At 38.5% G+C, this 26,159-nt stretch overlaps 1 protein-coding gene across 1 annotated transcript in view; it reads right to left on the reverse strand.

The window, feature by feature from the left end:
• LOC134537215 (uncharacterized) overlaps window positions 1-26,159 on the reverse strand; it is a 58,730-nt gene that overhangs the window by 15,201 nt on the left and 17,370 nt on the right. The gene's annotated exons all lie outside the window — the stretch shown is intronic.

Consider the following 26,159-nt stretch of genomic DNA (forward strand, 5'->3'; position numbering starts at 1 on the left):
ACGTCTATGCAGGGCTAAATGTTTATAAGATTGCTGGCTTTCGCAAGTGATTCTGTAGTAGGATAGAAATTGTGTAATAAATATTATGTTTGTAAAAGACTTTGTGGTGTTTTATTTCTCGAACCTTACACTTTTCTGGTACTTAAATTTAAGTTGTTTTGTATCGGCCAGGGATCGAACCAAGGACCTTAGTCGATCTAATCAATCAGTATATAGATTACAAATTTATTTAATGAATTTTGAACTTTTTCCCGAATCTCTAGCATTACAATTACGAATTTCAAATATGGTGGTCTTGATGTCTGATAAGATGATGGTAGTAGAGGATTTAAAGTCTCTTTAAGAATGTTGAACATGGTTTATTGAAATTATTATTTTTTTCATAAAATTAAACATTATTGCATCGATCGAGGATCGAACCAAGGACTGGAGCGGATCGAATCGATATTTAAGTTAATGAGTGATTTATTTAATGAATTTTGGATTTTTTCCCGCTTTTCTAGCTACATTATTACATGATTTCAAGATGGCGGCCGAATTTCAAGATGGCGGGGGCACCTCCGTAATAAATGATTACTGCACTGTAGCGGGTTAGAATAAAATCATCCAGATGGAAATGTACTCTATAATACAAGTACACACGTACTCCAGCAGGTGGTACTGTAGGGCCGCGACGTCTTGGCGTGTCGTTTTGCGGTGAAGCGGGGAAGAGTAAATGAGAGGGGAAGCAGCTGCGCGCGCACATCAGCCGCTATGCGGTTCATAGCAAAAACATCAGGCGCCACGCTCTCAGTATGAAGTGAGCAATGGAGCCCGACGCAGGACATTCAAGATACAATAAAGTAATACATAGTGGGGAGAGGGTAATTATAAGTAGTGTAATCCAGTGCTGTGATGAAGAAGCTGCCAACAAATGTCTGCTAGTACCTCTTGCAAAAGCAACCGAAAGAGCTGCGCGATACACAGGTATAAGCCAAAGATCAGTTTCGCGCATCCGAAAACACAACAGAGAGACGCCAAATAAAAAACAAACAACACCAGGCAAAAAAAGGTAATTATAACTTTAAATAATTATACTTACATTATAAGTTTTTTAACGTGTTCCCCGTAATTTAACCCGCGGTTTGTTTGTTTTGCATTTGGCAATTTTCCAGACTTTCTGCACCGCTTGTTAGAATATTTGTTAGCTACAGGTGTAGCCGATATTGCTACACATTATATTGCATTATATTACATGATATTATATTACATTATATTACATTACATACATTATACATAGATACATATACATTATATATATTGCATTATATATTTTATTATATATATATATGATTTTATGATATATATTAATGTATATAATATTAATATATTATTTATTTACAATTTATATGTTTATATTTACATATATATTACACTTCTTTATTTGACCGTGAAACAGCCTCTCATGTGTAATTATTCATTTCAGGCCAAAAAAAACTGGGAAACATTTGTTGTCAGTTGATGACTTTGATAGAAGAGTGATCAGAGACACTATCCACGAATTTTATGCAGTAAAAAAAGTGGTTCCCACAACAAGGAAACTACTGCCAGTTTTGAAAGAAAAAATCGGATGGAGTTGGGGAAAGACATCGCTGCGTAAAATACTGAAAGAAATGGGTTTTGTGTGGAGAAGAAGCCAAAATAAGCGAATGCTTCTTCTCGAAAGATCTGACGTTGTTGCTTGGCGATCACGGTACCTGACTCAGATGAAACAGTGCAGGGATGCTGGGAAGAGAATATTTTACATGGATGAATCTTGGGTTGACACTAATTTAACCTTTCAGAAATGTTGGCAAAAGAAAGGTGACGTAGAAGGTGTAATGGCAACAGGAAGTGCAGCGCACAGACTGATAGTTGTAAGCATTGGTTCTAGGCAAGGCTTCCTTCCCGGAGCCTCTCTTGTTTATAAAGCAGGCACAACAACAGGAGACTACCACGGCCAGATGAACTCTGGAAACTTTGAAAAATGGATTACGGAAAAAGTGATTCCAAATTTGCCACCGGCTTCAGTCTTGGTTATGGATAATGCTCCATACCATTGCAAGCAGGAAGACAAACCGCCATCCAAGTACGACAGCAAATGTGCAATGATAGCTTGGTTGCAGAGAAAAGGTATAGAATGTGACGATAAAATGCGGAAAACAACACTTGCCGAACTGGTTGAAAAACATCGACCAAGAGAAAAACGTTTCAGAGTAGACAGGTTAGCTGAGCTACATGGTCATCGTGTAATTCGTCTGCCTCCCTATAATTGTGAATTAAATGCTATTGAGTTCGCGTGGGCCAAAATGAAGCGTTTAATTCGTGAGAACAATACTTCTGGCGAACTTTCGTTGCAAGCGTTGCAGTCGCAAACCACCAGGGCCTTAGATTCCATCACAAGCACCGACTGGGAAGGTTACTGTCAACACGTGGTCAGTAAAGAGGATGAGTATTGGAAAAAGGACTGTGTCATGGAGGATGTATTGGAAGGTTTTATAATAAATGTGTGTAATGACAGCGATGACACTGCATCTGAAAATAGTGACGCAACTACTGACAGTAGTGATGAATCTGTTCTTGCTGTCCCATTGTGACATTCATGTACATGCTGCTAGTCAAAACTGTTTATTTCAGATTCTCTAAACGGCATCTGTGTTTTCGTACCATGTGCCTCTCTGCCTGAGGACGGGAGCAGATAGCAGTTCCCGAAACGTCGCTTGTTTCTGTTTTAGAAAACTGTTGTGTTTGTTTCGTCTTTTGTTTTGTCGTGTTTTTGTCTCGTTTTGACTGTTGTGCTGAATTTTTTGGGTTCAATATTTTTGTGCTGTCATCATTTGTGGGTTTTTTTTCGTTCTCTTCTGTTTTTGGAAAACTATTGTGTTTGTTTCGTCTTTTCGTTTTGCTGTGTTTTTGTCTCGTTTCAACTGTTGTGCTGAATTTTTTGGGTTCGGTATTTTTGTGCTGTCATCATTTGTGGGGGTTTTTTCGTTCTGTTAGTCCATTTTTCTTTGTTTTTCTTTGTTTGTTGACCATATTCGTGTTGTGGAGTACTGTGTGGTGTTTATATCCTGACAACAGCAATTTTTTGCTTAATTTGTGTTTTTGTCATTTGTGTTTTGTAGTTTTCTTCTACAGACATACATGTGCTTAGCAATGGCATATGTCCAAAAGCTTACATCAAGTCATGCACTCCCATCGCACAAATCTTTCAAATATAATGGCCAAAATTCATACTTTTATGTTTGAGAGAGTTCTATTAATCTAAATACAAATGTTTTAAAACATATTTGTCAAAAAAGGTGTTTCTTTCAGAGTACTTCGGCTTTGTCTGCTAGGATACGCTGTAACTATTATATTATGTTACTATTGTGTTATGATAGTGTTATTTTTTTTGTTTTAATACTATTGTTGCCAAACAATGTTACTATTATCGTGTTTTTAATGTTAACATTATTTAACACTGCTGTCATTCATCTTAACTTAATTCTCTACAGGCTGCTAAAAAGTGTTATAATAGCATGTCATTCGTGTTATTTTTTGAGTCAAAGTACTAAACGTTTTGTCAGTAGGATTGTACATGAAAAGAATATACGTTTATCTATGGGTCAATGTTTTATAAAATACTCGAGGATGGTTTGATAGATATATGGTTTTCGGCCCCCTCTAAATTACTAATATGGTTCTTTCAGAGTGCTGTTATGGAAAAAAAATACCAACCGAGTGCATAAAAGTGGTAAGGTTCTTGACGTGCGTGAAAGTGTCATGTCGATCGTCTTCACGTTTCAGCCAAACTAAATGGAAAAGAAAGCATCAGCGAGGGAGTTACCTGATGCAAGTCTTAATTAATTATGTTTCCTACAGCAACCCACAATTACAAATTTAGTTCTTAATGTACTACAACTATGTATATTTCCAGCCCAGATTAAGCTAATCATTTATTTTAATTTATATTTCTTCGTTCTATTTATATATTTTATTATTTGAAAACTCTTTGGATTTAATACGTAGGTATATCTATGTACCTAATTGAAACTATGACTAAAACGAACGTTTGAGACGGGCAATTGCAAGGACCCCTCTAGGAAAAATTGAAATTTAAACGGTAAATTGCTAATTTGACACCGTGTTTATAAACGTAAAATGTTATTACTATATGATTTTATTTTGAATTTAATGTGAGATTTTGTGTTCCGCGCTATTGTTGCGCGCGGGATTGATGTGTTTTATTTAAAATAATATAACTATCATTAGTTCTTGGCCAATCAGGAGAAGTATTTTTAATGTGGCACGCATTGTTAAATTACTTAAATTAAGAAGGTTTTTAAGAAGTATGTAATGGCCTATTAATGAATGGACACGTATCAGACATCGTCGGAAATTTATCCTGAAAAATAGCAAATTAGAATTAGGCATCCGCACTAAAGGATGAAAGGAACTGATTGTTTAAGTGTCAGTGTATAGTAATAGGGCTTTATCCAAAAGGATAAAGATACTAGGAGTGTATAAATACGTGAGTAAGAAATGACTGTGTCTGTTACTCCATTTCGTTAGTACGAAGCACGTATCACATCCATACTTAGTTATTATGCGGCCTAATTTCAAGGAAAACATTGAGAAACTGAAATATTGTTAAATTAACTACGTGAATCTAATTTGGCACTCTATTTTAACACACAACTGTAATTACCCAGTGGTCTGGGAGAGAGAGCATCAAAGCTTTACCAACTTAAATTACTTTGATCTAGCCGAGGTAAAACTTATGTAAATCATAATTATATACTGAATCTGTGTATAAGATTTCGAACCCGAACATAAGAAACACTTCATTATTTAATAAATGTGCGCATCGTCACTCCAGACATTTTCCAATATATACGTGTTCTGCAGTGCCAACAATTGTTATGATTTTGAAAGGAATAAATATTTTTACTTTTTGATATAAACCTGAGATACTTTGACTTTCATTAATAAATAATTAAAATTACCATTGTGTTTTTATGATATTGTAATCTACTTATTGCCAACTGTATCCCTACCTATAAATGTATGTGTATACCTATCTATGTGTCAATACAAGTAAATGGCATAGCCGTTAAAGTAACTGCACAATATAAACTGATTAATAACTGAGAGACCTAGTAGGTAGGGTACGTACATTAACATTAAAGTATTGTATAGCTATGTTTAACTATGTTTAACTAAGCTGCCCAGTCGAGCAAATAGTGCACTACCTTTAAATAATAAATTACCGTAAAGCATTATCGCATCTCTGTATCATTAAGATCTGCGCTGTGTTGCACCGTACGTGAGATTGTTCTCGACCAATGTTTTCGGAACGGCATGAAGACTTCCAGGCCGTTGCTATCTGCGGAGCAGACAAGGCGGGACGTGTCGATTACAAGGTCGCTGAGCTCTAGGGAGTCGACCCGCCAAGACGTCGCGGCCCTACAGTAGCTCCTGGTAGCATGTACTGAACATAAAATGTCGGATCCATGATGGTCGACAAGGACAAAGTTAAATTTCAAGGACAAATTCCAATTTCCAGGTCAATGTCAAATTTCAAGGTCAAGGTCAAATTTCAATGTCAAGGTCAAAGGTGTGGTGACCAGATAATTATACTAACATGGTATCAGCACACTCTAGCAGACGAAAACAAGATGGTGACCTCCAGCGGGTGATTTCAAGATGGCGGCCGTCACGAAAAGTGCAACGGTGGTTTTAAGGATTTTTTTATTATTTAATTAGGTTGATTGATTTTTTAATGATTTTTAAATTTTTTCCCGTATTTCTAGCATTAAAATTACGGAATTTCAAGATGGCGGACATGACGTCATGCTCACTGGCGATATATATGCTTTGAAAAATGTGGTGGGAGTCAGTATGCCAGCAGCCACTGTGAGGGTTCGATCGGTCGCCATTTTTTAATTTTTTTGCCTTCGCCGGGTTCGAACCGCGGACTCCGAGCTCCGTGTCGTAAATGCTTGTTTTTTTAAATATTTTATTAAAAATTTATTAAATGATTTTTTTTATAAATTTAAAATTTTTTTTTATTAAAATTGGATAATAAATAAAGATTTTAAAGATGGCGATCGTAACTGAAATTTTAACGGTGATATCATCAAATATGGCGGAAAACACTATGCCAGAATTTTCGAGAAAACAAAATGACGTCATCCATAATGGCGGATCCAAGATGGCGGACCCAAAATGGCCGTTGGGGTCAAGGTCAAGGTCAAAGGTCAAGGTCACAACCATCCAAGATGGACGCCGTGACGTCAGAGATGGACGTGACGTCAGAGCTTGGTCAGCTCCTCGCTCCTTACCAAGGACCCAGTTTCAGGAGCCCCTATTATATACTACTATCAAAAATTGCATTACACTTTCTTTATTGAAACCTACTGCACGAGCGAATGATATTCCTTCAGGTTATCTAACAGAGAGCTTGTCCCTGTGACGGTGTATGAAATGGTCAAACCATGCTCGACCGGCCATATCTTGTCTAAATTTGTGCAAAATGTTGTTTTCGGCTGCAAGCTGATAGGCGAGTGTTCTAATATCGTTTCGAGTAAGTCCATGGAAGGTATTTTCCATTAGCAGACAATACTGAACCAGTTTTTGCTAGATTTCTGGAGGGAAAATAGTATGCCTACCCATCCTCTTATTTGCTACAGTCTCTGCATCAAAATAGGATTTTACTTTCCTCAATAATATTGATTTATGGACATTAAAATATCTAGCAGCTTCATTAAGACTTTTCTTTTTTGAACGAACAGCTGTTATGGCATTCACCATATCTTCCGGGTGCCATTTCTATCTTAATCCTCTATTTTCTCTTCCCAGCTTCTTCCTTGGCATAGTAGCCTAAATGGCTCACACCTGGAAAAAGATAGGTTCGAAAATCAAAAAAAAAAAAAAGAATATGTAGGTCTAGTACCTACAAGTGCCTATTAATATGTTAATAAAATGGCTTTTGCTACAATTATATAAGGAAATATTTAATTTGGCTTACGTTAGGCCTATCTAGGTTAATGGATACTATTAAATATTTTTTATTTAAAAAAACTTTAAAAAATTATTTTATACTATAAATATTCCAAGTAAATTAGTGATACATTAAATGACCACAATTATTACAGCAAATGTTACATAGTTGTGCATTAGATTGGTGGAATTAACTGACTAGCAACAGCATTTTTAAGCAAAATTTAATAGTTGGCTCGGTCTACATGTGTATTGTAAAAGGAGTGGTAATATGGACCAGCTTGGACCAAGAAGGTCCATATTACCACCATACCACGTTGTACAGAATAACCTAAAAATGTCGGTCTATGAATGGTATAGCGAAAATACTATTAGGTGCAGTTTGAAGCTTAACATTACTACTAATTATGTATATATGAATAATATTTTACAATTGTCTTAAAAGGTAAGAAAAATATTAGTTAATCTCACCTTTCAAAAAGTTTTCGATGGACAAGAACAAACACATCAACTTGTTAGCTAAACTAAACTTGAAATCCACACTAGCGCCACCTGTTGACTTCTCAGGACACTCTCCAATGTGTTTATTCCAAAATCCGGCAGATCGCAGCACATACAACAGAATAACAATACTGGTCCACTTTACAACCCCGGTCCATATTCCCACCTTCTCCCTATTTAATCAAGTATAATTCTTTCAAAACTTATTTTTGAGATTCAGTAATTCTTTTTAATGTAATTAAGCAGAAGTTCATTTTGTTTTGTCATACCGCTGTTGGATTTTAACATTTATATTTAAGAGTTTTGTTTACATGTAATACAATTTTATGCATTATCATTAATTTACTATATTAGGTATATTCTTTAAATAAATGCTATTTTTATCTTTAGTGATGTTTAAATTGCACTTTGTGCCGAGAATTTTATGTTCAAATTAGAATTCATTTTGAGACAATACTTGATTCTGCAGTCTCTCAGTGGCTTCCGTGGAGGAAGGATCTGTTGTATTTTTTTTTGTTTTGCCCTCGCCAGGTTCAAACCGACGACTCCATGATGTAAGTGTGTGTTATTAAAATTTTATTAAAATATGTTTAATTTATATTTTATAAATTTTAATTTTTTTCCACATTTTTCTGATAAATATTACGGAATTCAAGATGTCGGCCGTGACGTTATAATCCAAGATTTGCGGAGGGAGTATTTTCAGTAAGAATTTTATTTTTTATAAATTTTAAAATGTTTTCCATTTTCCTAGCATAAAAATTATGGATTTTCAAGGTGGCGACCGTAACGAAAACTGCAACGATCTAGAATCCAAGAAGACGGCCATAACTAACATGCAACGATGATATCATACATTCAAAATGAAGGGCATAACGAAAAGTGAAATGTTTCTAGAATCGAAGATGGCAACCTAACTAAACGTGCAACTAAACATTTGAAGTAGAATTGTTATATTGTTTCAAAATGTTTTTTTACAAATATTATAAAATTTCAATTATATGGTCAAGGCCAAGGTCATCTAAGAGGACCACCAGAGGCTTAGAGGCGGCTTGTCGTCGGGGAATTTAAGCCTCTTTGGGGAATTTTGGTTCTTGGGGTCGTCCATTAATCACGTGATGTTTTTTTAGCAAATTTTTAACCCCCCCCCCACCTCTAGTGATTTGTGGTGAGGTTTCAGACAAACACCCCCCCCCCCCCCCAATAAATCAAGTGTGTTTTTTGGTGCAAAATATTAAAAATTTCGGAATATTAGTAGTAGGAAATAGCCGGTTCTGGGACAGGCGCAAGGTTCCAGGATCCATCTAATCCGTATGCTAATCCATGCTAATCCGTATGCTAATCCATGCTAATCCGTATGATAATCTATGCTAATCCATGCCAATCTATGCTAATCCGTATGCCAATCTATGCTAATCCATGCCAATCTATGCTAATCCGTATGCCAATCTATGCTAATCTGTATGCCAATATATGCTAATTCGTATACCAATATATGCTAATCCATATGCCAATCTATGCTAATCCATATGTTAACCCATGCTAATCCATGCTAATCCATCCGCCATTTTGTATTTCCAGAAATTTCCACCAACTTCGAATCGTGACGTCACCGTTGCACTTTTCGTCACGGCCGCCATCTTGGATTCGAATTTTTTTTTTCGAACTTCAACTTTTTGAAATTCGATGTAATCAGCCGCCATCTTGTTTCGTCTGCTGGTGGCCGCCATCTTGTTTTCGTCTGCTGGAGGCAGCCATCTTGTGACGTCATATAGTTCTGTTGGTCGCCACCAGATAGCAGCAGGTATTATTTTATTTTTTTCTTTAACTAAAATATTTTCAGTGCCGAGGCTGGGATTCGATCCATGGGACGTGAAAACGTCCAGGATGTCGTGGTTACGAGGCGGACGCCTTGACCACTAGACCACGAGACCAGTTGGGATATAGTGGAATAAATAATCTATATATGCTACGTATTGACAGCAAGTTTATGATAAATGGGGGGGAGGGTGTTTTTGCCTTCCTTAATGCATACCTAAGGCGCCACATTTGAAATTATAATTACTATACAGCCGCCATCTTTATTTCCAGCACAGACTACCAGATGGCGCTAAATTCAAAAATTAGTTGCCAGAGGTGCCGCCATCTTGGTTCTCAAGTTGGCTGGTAGATGCCGCTAGTATCGCGCGCCAAATTCAAAATTAGTTGCCAGAGGCGCCGCCATCTTGGTTCTCAAGTTGGCTGGTAGATGTCGCTAGTATCGCGCGCCAAATTCAAAAATTAGTTGTCAGAGGCGCCGCCATCTTGGTTCTCAAGTTGGCTGGTAGATGGCACCACCGTCGCCATATTTTAGTTAATATAATCGATACCAGATGATGCCACCGTCGCCATCTTTAGTTCCTAGTGTTGCTACCAGAGTGTGCCACCGTCGCCATCTTTAATTCTTAAATTTACTGCCGGATGGTGCCAAGTGTTATGTAGTCAGTCGAGACAGGTCGGGAACGAGTCGAGACAAGTCTAGACAGTCGAGACAAGTCGGGGGACAAGACGAGACAAGTCGGTAGCCTGTATTCACCAAGTTCTCTGTTGCCGTCACAGCCACCCGGGTATCTGACGAGTCCTAATTAATATACTCGTACACATCCTACCTCTATGACTTCTACAAACAGACTGACCATACCTACTCCAAAAGGACATGTATATATATTACACCCACATACAAAAATAAATTAACCATCGCTGAAACAAATTTCCCAACATTAATTACAAGAAAAAAAAGTCCGGTAAGATACTGTATTTCGTCTATAATTTTATAAATTATGATAGAGTATTTATAAAATATTGGTGTTGTGTAGAGTCTCTCTCTCTTCTTCTCGTAGTGGCGGAAGACATCTCGAAGGTAGTGTTAGAATTTATGTATTAAAGCAATCACTCTAGCTGAGGAGGTTAATAACTTATAGTTACAACTTTTTAAAAATACTCTGAATTTAAAACAATTTTTAATAAGAGGGACCATTAAACGGTTTGAAATTAAAGCAAACAACTTAAATGTTAAACACATATTTATTTAAATCTTATTACAAACAGCAAGGGATAAGAAAAAACACTGATTTAAAAGAATTAAATAATGAGTAATAAAAGTACATAATATTCACACACTGCACATCATAGTGACAAAGTCAACATAACCTATTTACATAAACCAGAGACCCAATTATACATAGTAGTATGGGTGGTCGAATAGCCAGAATTTAAGTAGCTGAACATTACAATGGGCGCAATGAAATTTGCCATACATTTTTATACATTTATTCAGTCGGTTTCCATAAGTCTTTAAAAGTTTGTTGAAGCTAGGACAGTTTCTTTCATTATGTAAATCAACAATGTTGGCACTGCACAGTTCACTAAATATACTTTTTTGTTTGTCTCCTAGGACGTACACTACATCTCCTTCTTCAGGGTTGACGATGTCACATAACACTGATGAGATTTGGTCAAAGCTCACTTCACCTTCGTTCCACGAGAGTCCATGCACTTCATAAGTCAGTTTACGATTCTCGCTTTGCGACTGTCTATCTAGTTCGGACCAGTCACATGGCGGTTTGAATGTATATTCGTAGGTCCTCAATACATCACCGTCCTCGATGAACATTGCTGCAAGTTGCTTAACCACATACCCCTTTTGTGATGTGAGGCACTGAATGTTGCAGAGAAATAATGACATTTTTTTGCCAGTAACCACGATAACTGATGTGTGAAGCTGTGCGTAGTTGATATGGAGAGCTGCCGAGTGCTAGCTCTGCAAGGCTGATGCTAGTTCCACAGGTATGACTGCAAGGCTGTAGTGCTGATGTTTTCTCTAGGATGCTGAATGTCAGACTGGTTGTAACAACCTTTGGTGTCGTAGTACACACAAATTTATTATTCGTCATCATCATCACTATCCCCCAAGCCACTGTCCGTTCCTTCATCCACATCTTCGTTCGTCTCTTGCGCCTCCTTTGCGGCCTCGATGCAGGTCATAACAGCCTGATATATATAGGTAATAAATTCCTCTTCCTCAGGGAACTCAGCGAGAATGTTGAGGGCGGAGGATGTAAGGTGGTAATGTATATCATTAAAGTCCATACCTATGTAGCGAGGTACTACCTCCATTAAAAATTCCCGAACATCGTCCATCGTTACACTGTTTAAATTACAATCGCAAACACTGGTGGAAGCCATGATGATAGGAGCGCGGTTAGAAGCAGACTACCACGTTAGCGGAGCGATGCTGTGAGGCCCTAGAACTCAACCTTCAATGCATTCCCGAAAGTTAACAACAGCCTCAACGAACCGTTACACATTCCAAACCTTCCCCCCCCCCCCCTCACTCTCTCGAAGCAGACAAAACAGATGTACGCCACAGGAGCTAGAACAACTGAATAACCAAATATATTTTTAGACTGCCCAACTTCATAAATGACATGAGATAATACCTGTGCGATAATCATACTTTAAATAATGCAATGTATGTATAAACATTAATCATTCCGAAGTACTTGAAAAAAAAATGTAAGTGAGGTGTTATTCACCTTTAGCGCATCTCGATTTCTGTATCTGCTACTCACGAATTAAATTGAGACGGGAAACCCCACCATTTCACAAAAGACCGGCCATTTCTTCGTTTGAGAACTTTCTCCACCAAATATGTGTCCGGATACATCGTAGGCTGGATCTCTTCAGCATAGAAGCCACCACGAATAGGCTTGTGGTCCAAGTCTTCGAGGTAGTAGGTCCTGGGTTCCGATTCACGAACGTGTGTCACACGGAAAAGTTCAGAACTCCAATTCGCCGTGAAACCTTTCTCAAAGACACCTTTCTGCTTGGAGATTCTCACAATGTCACCAACATTAGCTTTATGCTTGCGTGTATCTTTCTTCTTCGTGTTGGTGAATACAGTCCCAAGTAGACGATCATCCTTTACATCTTTAGGCTTCATTTTCGTGGTAGAATGCACTGTGGAATTATATTCACTTAAAAGTTTCGACAAAAGATCCAACCATTTGTAATTACCATTAACTGTGAACTGACGCCACATCCTGGTGCGCAATGTTCTGTTAAACCTTTCTACTACAGAAGCTTTAACATTACTAAATGTGGAGTAGTGATTGATAGCATTCTTTTTCATCAAAGCCTTGAAGGCTGCATTGTAAAATTCCTTGCCAAGATCTGTCTGTAGGTGTGACGGTATGCACCCATCACGTAGAATGTCTGCCATAGCCTTGGTTACATCAGCTGCATTCTTCGATTGTACAGGTCTAGCCCAGGCAAACTTGCTATACACATCGATGACTGTTAGCATGTACTTGAAGCCCTTGTTTATTCGTGAATATGGAATCATCTCAACAAGGTCTGCCTGAAATAAATCATTAAGACCATACACTATAACCTTACGACGTTTGTAGTTCCGTCTTGCAGGAGCATGAAGCTCTCGGGCAATCCCGGCTTTACTCATGATATGTAACCTGCTTCACGCAGTTCTTCCAGAATAGTCAGTATTTCGTTACTGTGGCCAGTATGTCCGGCTGATTGCGAAGCCAGTAACAAGCGAAGTCGAGAAACTAATTCATTTGGATCATCCCAGTAAATATAATCCTTTTTGCGCTTCAAATCAAATGTTTTTTGCACTAGTCCACTACCTTTCTGCTGCGGTCCGATACCTCCAAACATGTGATATATAATGCCGAATTTTGGATGTTCCAATGTCTTATACTGTCCAGTAAAAGCATTATTATTTCTAAAATATCCATTCGTGATTTCAAGTAAATGTCTATACTGTTTTAAGGCCATTTCGGAGTATACAGATGGATCTCGTGTGAATAGTAGTTCGTATAAGCCAGGTGCAGCTCGAACAACTTCATCATTCACACGCACCTCACTTTTGGGGAGAAAGAATATTTCTGAATTTCCTATAAACCATCTGTTTTTGCGGCGATATACTCCATATATGACATCATTTACTCTAGGGTTGAAATTACTTAGATATGTTTGTGCTTCGTTGGTATTGGATTCAACTGATGTAGTAGGTTCTGAATTCTGATGTTTCCTATACCATAGATTCAGTGGTAAATCATCATCGCTGCTACTAGATGTAGCCTTAGGTTGAGGGTTTTTAAAAGTAGATTGTAAGGGTTCTTGTTTCACAATGGGCGCAGGTGCTACCTTTTCAAGTCGGGAAGTAATTGGTTGAAAAATAGCTTCATTGATTTCATTACGCTCTAAGCGAGCCCGTTTTGCTAATATATATTTAGCACGTACATTCTTAATGACGTGGTCTAGCTTATCTGCCTCGAGCGACATAACTGAAGACAAACAAGATAACTGAAGTCTTATATAGCTCTAAACCTGAACCGATAAATGTTAGATCGATCGCACTTGTGTACCCAGATTTACATCCTACGATGTCTAAGGCCTAGTACGGGGAACTATTGGTTTAGGAGTCGCAGGTTTTGGTAGAGCTATTGGTTTAGGAGCAGCAGGCTTCGAACCTGTATTGATGAGAGAAAGTAATTTATGGATATCATTCTTCATACTATCGATAGTGCGAACCATTTGTGTAAACCTCTGAGTGTTGCCTGTGCTACTTACACTTATTGACTGCAAAGAATCTGTTAAGTTTGATGTTAGAATATCTTTAACCCCAGTCAAAATCGATTCACGCAACTTTCCTTCAAATGAAAAGAGCTTATTTTCCAACAACGAAGTAAACATGTCACTTAATTTTATTAACATTTCAGAAAGATTTTTATTCAGTTGATCCACCGAGTGCTGCTTATTCGTTTCCATAGTATGCAAGTAGTTGGTAAGCTCTAATTGTACACTTCTCATGTCAGTGAGTGAGCTAGTGAGTCCAGTAAACCGTTGCTTCAACTCATCCGAAATGGTTCTTAAGGCATGAGTAATCAATCCGTAAATACCGTCAACATAGTTTTTATTAACAGCATCATCAGGTTCTCTAGGTGTGGCCACGCGTTTCAAACGTTTACCACCTGCACTACAGTGTCCATCATATGTAGGAATCAAACACGACTCATACTGATGTTTAAGACTCCCACCACCAAACTTGGAGACGCTATAGTTCATTCTTCAATGATGCACAACTATGAAATGGTCGAAACCGCGGCGATACCTGCCTTTTTGTAAAGGAAAATCCTTTACAATGACGAGAAATCCGTGCTTAATGCTCCAGCATAAGGAGCACATATCTTTAAATTTCTGAAATGGCATGTCTGTGTTTATATGATCATCATAAGCGTGACGTAAATTAAGTTCGTCCATGCGTAAAAGTACTATAAAATTCGCGTTATCGCGGAGCAAATGTTTGGGTATACGGCTATATGTCTGACACAGGTATATGCAGTCTACCTTGGCATGTCTGCCCATGGAAAAGTACGCTTTAATTATGCCTTGCTTCTCGCACGCAACATCGTCGAAAATAATCACCGAATTGGCCCTTGCATTGTCAGGAGACACGACATCTGTATTATCGCTAAATGGAAAATACTCCAGTCCATCCACAGATTGTAGAATCGTAGCCAGTCGCTGGTACTTTGGTTGTTGTAGTGATTTCGAGTATAGGTACACGTTTTCGAACCGAAGACCGTTTGGTTCCTCTAGTAAACTCAGTAGTACACACGTTTTTCCACAGTTGGATGGGCCTGCGATTATGCATCGAAAAGTTGAGGGTAATAAAGACCCATGTCGCGAGTCACAAGCATCGACTTCATCATCATTAGTGATGCGCACTGGTAACGACTCGCTCTGTGCTATGAGCTCCATGACACTAAGTGGAAACCTATAAAACAGACATACTTATAAGGAATACTATCAGTTCGTTGTTATGGCTCGAGCAAGAAGGAAGGTACAGAAAGGCAGAGGGTTAATAAATTCTGTTATTAACAAGCTACCAATTGAACTACACCTGCCAGGATATCAATACTGTGGACCAGGGACGAAATTATCGAAACGACTAGCACGTGGTGACCCAGGCATAAATTCTCTCGACAAAGCTTGCAAGCAGCATGATATTAGCTATTCACAAAGCAATAATCCAAGTGATAGGCACCTAGCCGATGGTATATTAGCAGACACAGCTGCGCAAATTGCAAAGAATTCAGGGACAAAATTTGGGGAGAAAGTTGCGGCTTGGGGTGTAAATAAAATCATGCGTGTTAAACGTAAACTCGGATCGGGTATAAGGCACAAACCCATGAAGAAAAAACAGAATAGGAAAGCCCACACAAAGAAGGGTGGACTGTTGCCCTTTATTTTCCCAGCGCTGGCTGCGCTAGGTAGTTTGATTGGTGGAGCTGCAGGTATTATAGCCAAGTCTGTTAACACCGCTAAGAACCAGGTGAAATTGCTAAGTCAAAATGCTCAGCATAATGCTACAATGCAGGCACTAGCACGCAATTCAAAAAACGGGTCCGGACTCTTCTTGCAGCCTTACCCAGTTATGGGAGGAGGAAGAAGGCAGGAACCCAGAAGCAAGAAGAAGGGATACAAGAAACAATAATAAATAACTTACCGAAACGTCCTCTTACCAATGTAGACTTAAAGGTAGCAATAAAAAAATTAAAAATTCCATACTTTAGAAATGTGTTTATGAGGAACAACTTGCCAAGAAAACCATGGCATAATGAATGTGCTATAATTAATTTAGATTCCACGGAAGGGCCTGGAAGTCATTGGGTTTCCTTTAGCAAGAGGGGACTGAATGTTACATATTACGATAGTTTCGGAGATTTTCCTCCACCATTAGAACTGCTACGATATTTGAAACAATCTAAAATAACCTACAACTATACTAGACAGCAGAGGATAAACTCATGGAACTGTGGTCATTTATGCATAAAGTTTCTGCTCTCTGTATATAAGAAACACAAGTAAGAGTTTAGGCTCACAGTTCAAAAACGAGGGAAAGTTGCACCACGTAGAGATATGTAATCGTATAACCTGAAATGTCGATCACGTTAATACTAACAGGAAACAGTTCGGAACTATGTTCCACACACTTTCCTCCCCTAGAACTTAGTGGAGGGGAGTGGGAAATGGCTCTTGTTGACTTCCACAGCTATAATAGCATTCCTAATGTTCATGAAACAAACAATATATTTCGATATATCCTAAAGGGTGACGAGCAGCCACGTGAACTGGTTCTACCAACAGGCAGTTATGAAATTGTAGACATTGAGATGTATGTGAAACAAATGCTACCTACTGATATCTCCTTCACATTAAGAGGCAACCCCAACACACTACAGTGTGCAATGTATAGTGATGTAGCAATAGATTTCCGTGCTAACGATACTCTACGAAGCATGCTTGGCTTTGAAGCTGGAATCTACAAGGAAGGAATAATACATGAATCAACACTGGCTGTGAATATCCTTCCAGTGAACGTCATACGTATTACAACCAATATCGTCGGCAACAGTTTTCTCAACGGAAAGATAAACAGCACGCTACATGAGTTTGCTCCACTTGTACCACCCGGATATAAAATAACGGAACTACCAAAAAGTCTCATTTATACTCCAGTCACCGTCAAGAGAATACAGGAACTGATTGTGCGGGTTGTTGACCAGGACGGTTACCTAATTAACTTTATAAACGAACAAATCACTTTACGTCTACATCTGAGGAAATATGGGCGTGAAATACTTTAATCTGTATAAAGGTAGGGGAGTGACGAAACCTAGAGTCAGTAGATCAAGAGACCTCAAGCGACTAACACGTGTAAACGTACGCTTACTTAAGAATTTGGGGTATAAAGTTAATCAAAATGGCCGATAGTATTTTAGAAATTGAACAGCCGATACAATACGATGACGACATTACGAAAAGTGAATACCATTCTTATAGGCCATTCCTACATGGTCCCTATGAAGCAAGCTCTGAGGTAAGAATTTCAATACAAAATGCTGATATCTACACTCTAATCTCCAAGATCATTCTACGCATACGTGGCACTTTCACCAAGGCAGATGGTACAGCACCGGATAATGCAAAAATTATAAACAATGGAATAATGCACATGATGAGTCGGATAGCATATGAGCTGAATGGTGTTCAGATTGATGAGTGTCGAGATGTGGGGACTGTATCTACCGTGAAAAACTACTTGTCACGCACAAGTGATGAAAATTGACTTAGTGAAATGTCAGGGTGGAGTCTCGAAGACAACTACAGCCTTCCTGTTACTGCAGCTGGACAGTTTGAGATTTGTGTGCCACTAAACCATCTGCTCGGATTCGCAGAAGACTATAAGCATATTATCATAAATGCAAAGCAAGAGCTAGTGATAGTATTGGCAAATACATTTACTATTGCCATTGTAGATGTAAGTGTCCAACCACAACAAGTGTCACTAACTCTAAATAGCTTCGAATGGCTTGTTCCACAGATCACTGTTTCACCAACCCAAAGAACACGGCTTCTTCGACTGGTGTAGAAGGGAAAAAATATCGACCTAGCTTTTAGATCGTGGAGCATAGAATCATATCCTAGTTTACCACATGCTCAAACAATTTCTTGGAATGTGAAATCGAGTTTTTCCACAGAGAAGCCACGGTATATAATCGTAGCATTTCAAACCGCTAGACATAACACCATTAATGCTGATAAATCGATATTTGACCACTGCGATGTAAAGAATATCAAAGTATACCTCAACTCAGAAAGTTACCCCTACATTGATTTAGAAAACAATTTCACTAATGGATATTACTTACTTGCATATAACATGTATGCAAACTTCCAGTCGAGTTTCTATGGACGGCAATGTGCACCGCTTTTGACTCCTCAAAGTTTCAAAGACAGAGCAACTGTGTTTATGTTTGATGTATCTCGCCAGGATGAAAGGATTGCTTCAAATGTAATAGATTGCAAAATTGAAGTTACAACTTCAAGGAACATCCCTGCTTTAACTCAAGCCTTTGCGATTATACTACATGATAGACTTGTATCGTATAACCCAAGAGACAAAACTGTTAAAATACTATCCTAGAAAGGATATTGGCTTAGTCTCGTCTCAACCACCATGACGAAATGTGTTAACCTCCAAGGCTTCTCTAGTCAGTATGGGTTTATTATCAAGGAACTTAGCATTGCAGATGAATAAGGAAATGTAATAACACATAACTTTCAACCTCCATTTGAATGGCGATATCTCACCAGGAAGCATCAAAAAACAAATGCTTGGCTCACTAGAAATTTTTATGGTTTACATTGGGAACACGGACTCTTTCCTTATGTTTCAATACCCAACATATTGGCAAGTCATCTGACCGGACCTGTATTGGTTGTAGGAATAGAGCAGAAACGGTGTCTAACTAACTATTGTAAGCATCATGTGCTAATATTAGATGTACAAGCAGAATATGACTGTCCATCATTGAAAGAATTAAATAAATTGTACACGTGCAATAATACATGTCCAGGTTCGATCTCAAGACACAATGCGAGCATGCTTAGGGCTTGGATGGTTGATCACCGCGTTGGAATGTTGGAGGCCGTCAGCAAGACGGTGGGGACAACAACGGAAGCAACGGTACATGTGACTGGACTGGAAGGGGGTCCTAACGGTATAAATTGACGTCAAAACCCTAGACACAGCAGTCAACTCATAGTCGAGTGGGTATAGTGCTGCTGCTACAAATTCAAGCAAATGCCGTTCGATCCGTCTGCAAAGTACGCGGAAGTAACGCCGGGATTCCGCCGTGTGAACTACATCACCGAGGATGGATACTTTCAACTAGAGGTCTGCAACTTCGGTCATCACTGGACCAGTGATTGTGACGAGGAGGCTCCGGACATCATCGAGACATCCTGCAACAAGGTAGATTGTGTCGTCCATTATCTAAGACCTGACAGTACATTCCCTACAACATTAGAAGCGTTTAAGGCTGCATCAGCGACTGAAACTATAAGCTAGGAACCAGACTATTCCTCAGTAAGGTGCGAGTTGCGGCGCAACACCGATCCGGAAGCAGTTATTAGTTGGAAGGAACAGTGTGACGGGTTTATTCACAACACCACCTACGTTAACCATCATTGGTACACATCCTGCAGCTTTCTACTGTGTAGACTCTACCGCTTCTTTCCCCACAGTTAAATTTGTAAGCTAAGAAGAAATTTGAAGCTTTGTGTGGTTGTTATTATGTCTTTGCGCCATGAAATTGATTTCAACAGCTTGTGGTGGAATACGTGTGAATGTATTAGGACCATACCCTTAGAGGGCATACCAAGTGAAGCAGAGGATGAGGAAACATTTCTACACAATTGGTTTGAAATCGAGTACTGCAGACAACGTGGGCGACGGTGGTCACGTGAAGAGCCGTGGGGACGATCCCCTGAGCTTGATTGTTCACCAATAGAGTCATCACGTCAAGTTTTTGGAGACGTAACCTCAAATCATCCTGCTCGTGAACCAATGATACCACCAACCATCGTTAGTAACGATGCTGTCGAACCACTGCCAATTGCATCTCGTCAATCACCTCCTACATCAATCACAGAGAGACCGTCACCTCCATCAATTGTGGGGAGACCAGTACGGACATCGCATCTCATGCTAGGAGCGAATCTAACATCTAACTGTATGAACGAGGGTGAATTAACATCTCATAGAGTATAACATAAAACTGAAAATAATTTTAACAATGGACTGTTCTAATAAATGCTCTACTCTATGGAATTGTATAAAAGACATATTTATCCAAGTGATACATATATTTTTAAATACGACCCTCGACTCGTGCGATGGCAGTCGAGCTGAAACTGTGGTGGTGTAAGGACCTACAGCAGAAGTAGTTAACCAAGATGTCTAACTTTCAACCGAACAGGATATACTCCAGTGTAACACCTGGGCTAGGCACTGTTGATTATAGTGAGTCTATCGACGGGGTTTTAAACAGATTTTTCGGAGAGTTGTGACGCTGTGTTTCACGTGAAACAGGTTTTAAACCCAAGACCTCAAGATACACCTCTAGAAGTTATCAACTGTCTGGGCTATAGACATTGTTGTGTGAATATGATGAGAGACGATACAGTTCTCCCTGCAACGCCTGAAGAGGTTTTCGCACATGCATTCAACCTACCAACTATTCAGTCACCGCCAGCATCTGCATGTGGTTAGACTTCGTCAGTCCAGACATCATCTAGCTGTACCCAGATGAGTCCCACATCGCCAGCACCTACTACATCAGTAGCAGTCCAGCCTAAACGCCAGCGTCAGCTTCGCCTTCCTACATCTCGCAAGAGTCGAACCCGAGATCTCAGTCATCTAGGTCCGATCAGTGAAGACACCACTCAAGTATGTTCCACAGAAAACACTAGTGATGAAAGAACTGTTGAAATTGCTCGTGTAGCAGTGCGTTCATTACTTCTGGAACTATTGAGCAAAGTATAATGTTATTTATATCAATTTTCTCTTCATTATGTATTTCAGAGTATATTTTTACTCTATGTAACTTGTAGTTATGATAAAATTTATGTATTGGGTCTCTGGTTTATGTAAATAGGTTATGTTGACTTTGTCACTATGATGTGCAGAGTGTGAATATTATGTACTTTTATTACTCATTATTTAATTCTTTTAAATCAGTGATTTTTCTTATCCCTTGCTGTTTGTAATAAGATTTAAATAAATATGTGTTTAACATTTAAGTTGTTTGCTTTAATTTCAAACCGTTTAATGGTCCCTCTTATTAAAAATTGTTTTAAATTCAGAGTATTTTTAAAAAGTTGTAACTATAAGTTATTAACCTCCTCAGCTAGAGTGATTGCTTTAATACATAAATTCTAACACTACCTTCGAGATGTCTTCCGCCACTAGGAGAAGAAGAGAGAGAGACTCTACACAACACCAATATTTTATAAATACTCTATCATAATTTATAAAATTATAGACGAAATACAGTATCTTACTGGACTTTTTTTTCTTGTAATTAATGTTGGGAAATTTGTTTCAGCGTTGGTTAATTTATTTTTGTATGTGGGTGTAATATATATACATGTCCTTTTGGAGTAGGTATGGTCAGTCTGTTTGTAGAAGTCATAGAGGTAGGATGTGTACGAGTATATTAATTACGACTCGTCAGATACCCGGGTGGCTGTGACGGCAACGGAGAACTTGGTGAATACAGGCTACCGACTTGTCTCATCTTGTCCCCCGACTTGTCTCGACTGTCTAGACTTGTCTCGACTCGTTCCCGACCTGTCTCGACTGACTACATAACACTTGGCACCATCCGGCAGTAAATTTAAGAATTAAAGATGGCGATGGTGGCGCGCTCCGGCGGTAACTTTAAGAATTAAAGATGGCGATGGTGGCACACTCTGGTAGCAACACTAGGAACTAAAGATGGCGACGGTGGCATCATCTGGTATCGATTATATTAACAAAAATATAGCGACGGTGGTGCCATCTACCAGCCAACTTGAGAACCAAGATGGCGGCGCCTCTGACAACTAATTTTTGAATTTGGCGCGCGATACTAGCGACATCTACCAGCCAACTTGAGAACCAAGATGGCGGCGCCTCTGGCAACTAATTTTGAATTTGGCGCGCAATACTAGCGGCATCTACCAGCCAACTTGAGAACCAAGATGGCGGCACCTCTGGCAACTAATTTTGAATTTGGCGCGCGATATTAGCGACATCTACCAGCCAACTTGAGAACCAAGATGGTGGCACCTCTGACAACTAATTTTTGAATTTGGCGCGCGATACTAGCGACATCTACCAGCCAACTTGACAACCAAGATGGCGGCGCCTCTGGCAACTAATTTTTGAATTTAGCGCCATCTGGTAGTCTGTGCTGGAAATAAATATGGCGGCTGTATAATAATTATAATTTCAAATGTGGCGCCTTAGGTATGCATTAAGGAAGGCAAAAACACCCTCCCCCCCCATTTATCATAAACTTGCTGTCAATACGTAGCATATATAGATTATTTATTCCACTATATCCCAACTGGTCTCGTGGTCTAGTGGTCAAGGCGTCCGCCTCGTAACCACGACATCCTGGACGTTTTCACGTCCCATGGATCGAATCCCAGCCTCGGCACTGAAAATATTTTAGTTAAAGAAAAAAATAAAATAATACCTGCTGCTATCTGGTGGCGACCAACAGAACTATATGACATCACAAGATGGCTGCCTCCAGCAGACGAAAACAAGATGGCGGCCACCAGCAGACAAAACAAGAAGGCGGCTAATTACATCGAAATTCCAAAAGTTGAAGTTCGAAAAAAAAATTCGAATCCAAGATGGCGGCCGTGACGAAAAGTGCAACGGTGACGTCACGATTCGAAGTTGGTGGAAATTTCTGGAAATACAAAATGGCGGATGGATTAGCATGGATTAGCATGGGTTAACATATGGATTAGCATAGATTGGCATATGGATTAGCATATATTGGCATACGAATTAGCATAGATTGGCATACGAATTAGCATAGATTGGCATACAGATTAGCATAGATTGGCATACGGATTAGCATAGATTGGCATGGATTAGCATAGATTGGCATACGGATTAGCATAGATTGGCATGGATTAGCATAGATTAGCATACAGATTAGCATGGATTAGCATACGGATTAGATGGATCCTGGATCCTGCGCCTGTCCCAGAACCGGCTATTTCCTACTACTAATATTATCTTTAAATATAGGTATAATCTAATTTAATTCTGGAAAATTAAGCACAGTGATAAAAATGTCAAGACACACATTTAGGTTGCAGGTTTATTCTCACTGGCATAAAAATAATAAAGGAAAGGCTTATATGTGATTTACGCATGTATTCGGCGCCAAAATCACAGTCTTACTAGCGACTGGCAAGCCGAGCCGGGTGATTCATGTTGCGGCGGGCGGGGATATTGTTGCCTGGCTACGGCGAGTCAAGGTCACGCATCGCTTTTCGGTTTAGTAGAAATCGGGCGAAAAAAAAAATACACTTGATATCTCTCTACACGCCCCCCCCCTCCCCCCTTGTGATATTTCGTGATTTTTCCCGACCCCCTCCCCCCCCCCCTTTCGAGCCTCACGTGATTAATGGACGATCCCCTTCCTAAGGCAAAGGTTTTCTGCAGTTTTCAAATTTCGAATTTTTTTTAATTTCTGAAGTATTAATTGGGAAATTTTCCCTCATAATTAGAGTTTTTCCCTTGAATAAGGGAAATTTGTAGGAATTTTTTATCATTTTGAGTCATTTTTGATGAATTTTGAGGAATTCTGAGACCAATATGGCCGCCAGAACGACATTATCCCAGATATCGGCCGGAATCTCGGCACCTCAGCCTAGTAGCCTGTCCTCTGATGCCCATTTCAATAATTTATTTTTTGATGATTTGTGAATTTTTTTCCAAATTCTAGGTTAATTAATACGAATTTTAAGATGGTGGTCAATATGTCATCGACGGCTTACTGGAGACTGGTACTAGAGTAATTAAAACTCTTTTAGGACTTTTTACCATATTTTTTAAATCAATATATTTTTACCTGGAATAATATTTTTTGAATGAAGCAAACATTGATTCAAGTAGTACTGTAATCGATCGAATGAATCAATTAATTATTTGCTGAAATTTTATGATTTTTGGATTTTCTTCCCAAATTTATAGCTAAATAATTACGAATTTACAAGATGACGTTCAATATAACCGACACCCTGGCAATGAATGATTACTGCATTATATCGGGTAAAAATTAAAAAAAAAACATGGCAGTCGCATACTCTAGCAGACTAAAACAAAAACGTGGCCTCCAGCAGACGAAAACAAGATGGTGGCCACCAGCAGACGAAGACAAGATGGCAGACTGCAGCAGACGAAAACAAAATGGTGGCCGCCAGCAGGCGAAAACAAAATGGCGGATGTGACATCATGCTAGCTGACAATATATATACCTTGCCATTAGTGGTGTGACATCAGTCTGCTGGTGGCTTTTATGGAGAAAGGATCCGTCGCCATTTACCTTGCCATGAAGCAAGTGCATTTTTATTAATATTTTAATAACTTTTAGTTAATTAAATTTGAGTTATTATATGTTTTTCAATTTTTCTGATAAATATTATGGATTTTCAAGATTGTGGCCGTGACGAAATAATCCAAGATGACAGGTGTGATGTCGGCAATGTTTAAATTTTTTAATATAATTGAGAATATTTTAATTTTTTATAAATAAATTACATGTTTACTCTCGCTGGGAATAGAACCGAGGATTTAAATCGATTAAATAACTAAAAATTTGAAGTAAGCAAGTTTTTTCGGGATTTTTTGGACAAAAATTAAAGAATTTCATGTTTTTAGTCAAGGTCAAGTTCATGAATTCGGCTGCTTATGACGGCTAGTAGATGTGGACTTTAAGCCGCTTTGCGAACTTTTGTTTCTTTCTAAGGCAAAAGTCTCTTTCGTATTTTGAATTTTTGAGCAATAAAATGGCAACTTTTCCTTAAAAAACGGGATTTTATTCCCTCAAAATTTGAAAGAACTTTATTTTTCCAATGTTTTTGAGATTTTTTCCAAAAAAAAACTGGTAATTTTGGCGGATTTTGCCGAATTTTGGGCCGCCGTGACGTCAGAATACACAATGGCCGACCCCATACTTCATTCTCAGCCAGAAGCCAGTCTCCAGACCGGCCAATATATACTACTTCTGTGCTCACATATTGTTCTACTTCCTATTAAACGTAATTCAAATAAGCTGTCTTTCTCTTACATGTCGGTCTTTCTGATTCTTATTTCTTAGTTTGCAATGGGAATATATGACATATAACTTTACATTTGTTCATTAGAAAAAATTTATTAGGTACATGAACCGGGGAAAATTATATCACTTGATAATCACAACATAATGATTCATTACCATTTTATTAAGTATATGCATGATCGAGTTTCGATGTGCAGGGTCTGCTTCACAAGTTCAAGCTCATAGTTTTCCCAAGCAAGCCAGCAATGTCGTAGCTACATCCTGGTCGTACCAGGACGGCCGACAAATCTAGGGTCTTCCTCTCATGCCCGACCATTTTTAGTTTTTCGTTTAACGTGGTTAAACTTGTAAGATCTTTCAGTGGTCTAAATGATACAAAATGAACAAATACACTTAGTGCATACTTTTTGCGTAAAGAGCTGGCAAAGTTGAATTTTTATAATTTTTTGTAGTCAAAGGAAAAGTGAATCGAATAAAAAAATTATATATTTTTTTAAGTTTAAAGGTAATGTTGGTGGCTACTGCGTGGTAAGATTCTTTAAGAACATGTTTTAATTTTAATTCAACCTTACAAAATCATAGGACATTTGAGGGTTTTAAAAGGCTAGCAACAAATTAAATAATTCTTTCTGAAAGAAAATAAACCATATCACATAATAGCTGGTAAAATTGAGTCAATCCTCAAAATTTACAAATTTATATTACGTTTCAATGTCCTTATCCATATATCACAAAATTGTGGAAAATACAACTTTGCTACCTAATTATGGAAAATGTATGCAATATATATTTTCCATTTTGAAAGTTCAGCCATTTGAAAATTCGACGAGTTCAAACACGTCGAACACAAATATAAAATTATACATTTTAAAAAATTTCTGGAATATTTGGATTATA

This window comes from Bacillus rossius, chromosome 12, assembly GCF_032445375.1.
Source record: "Bacillus rossius redtenbacheri isolate Brsri chromosome 12, Brsri_v3, whole genome shotgun sequence".
Lineage (NCBI taxonomy): Eukaryota > Metazoa > Arthropoda > Insecta > Phasmatodea > Bacillidae > Bacillus > Bacillus rossius.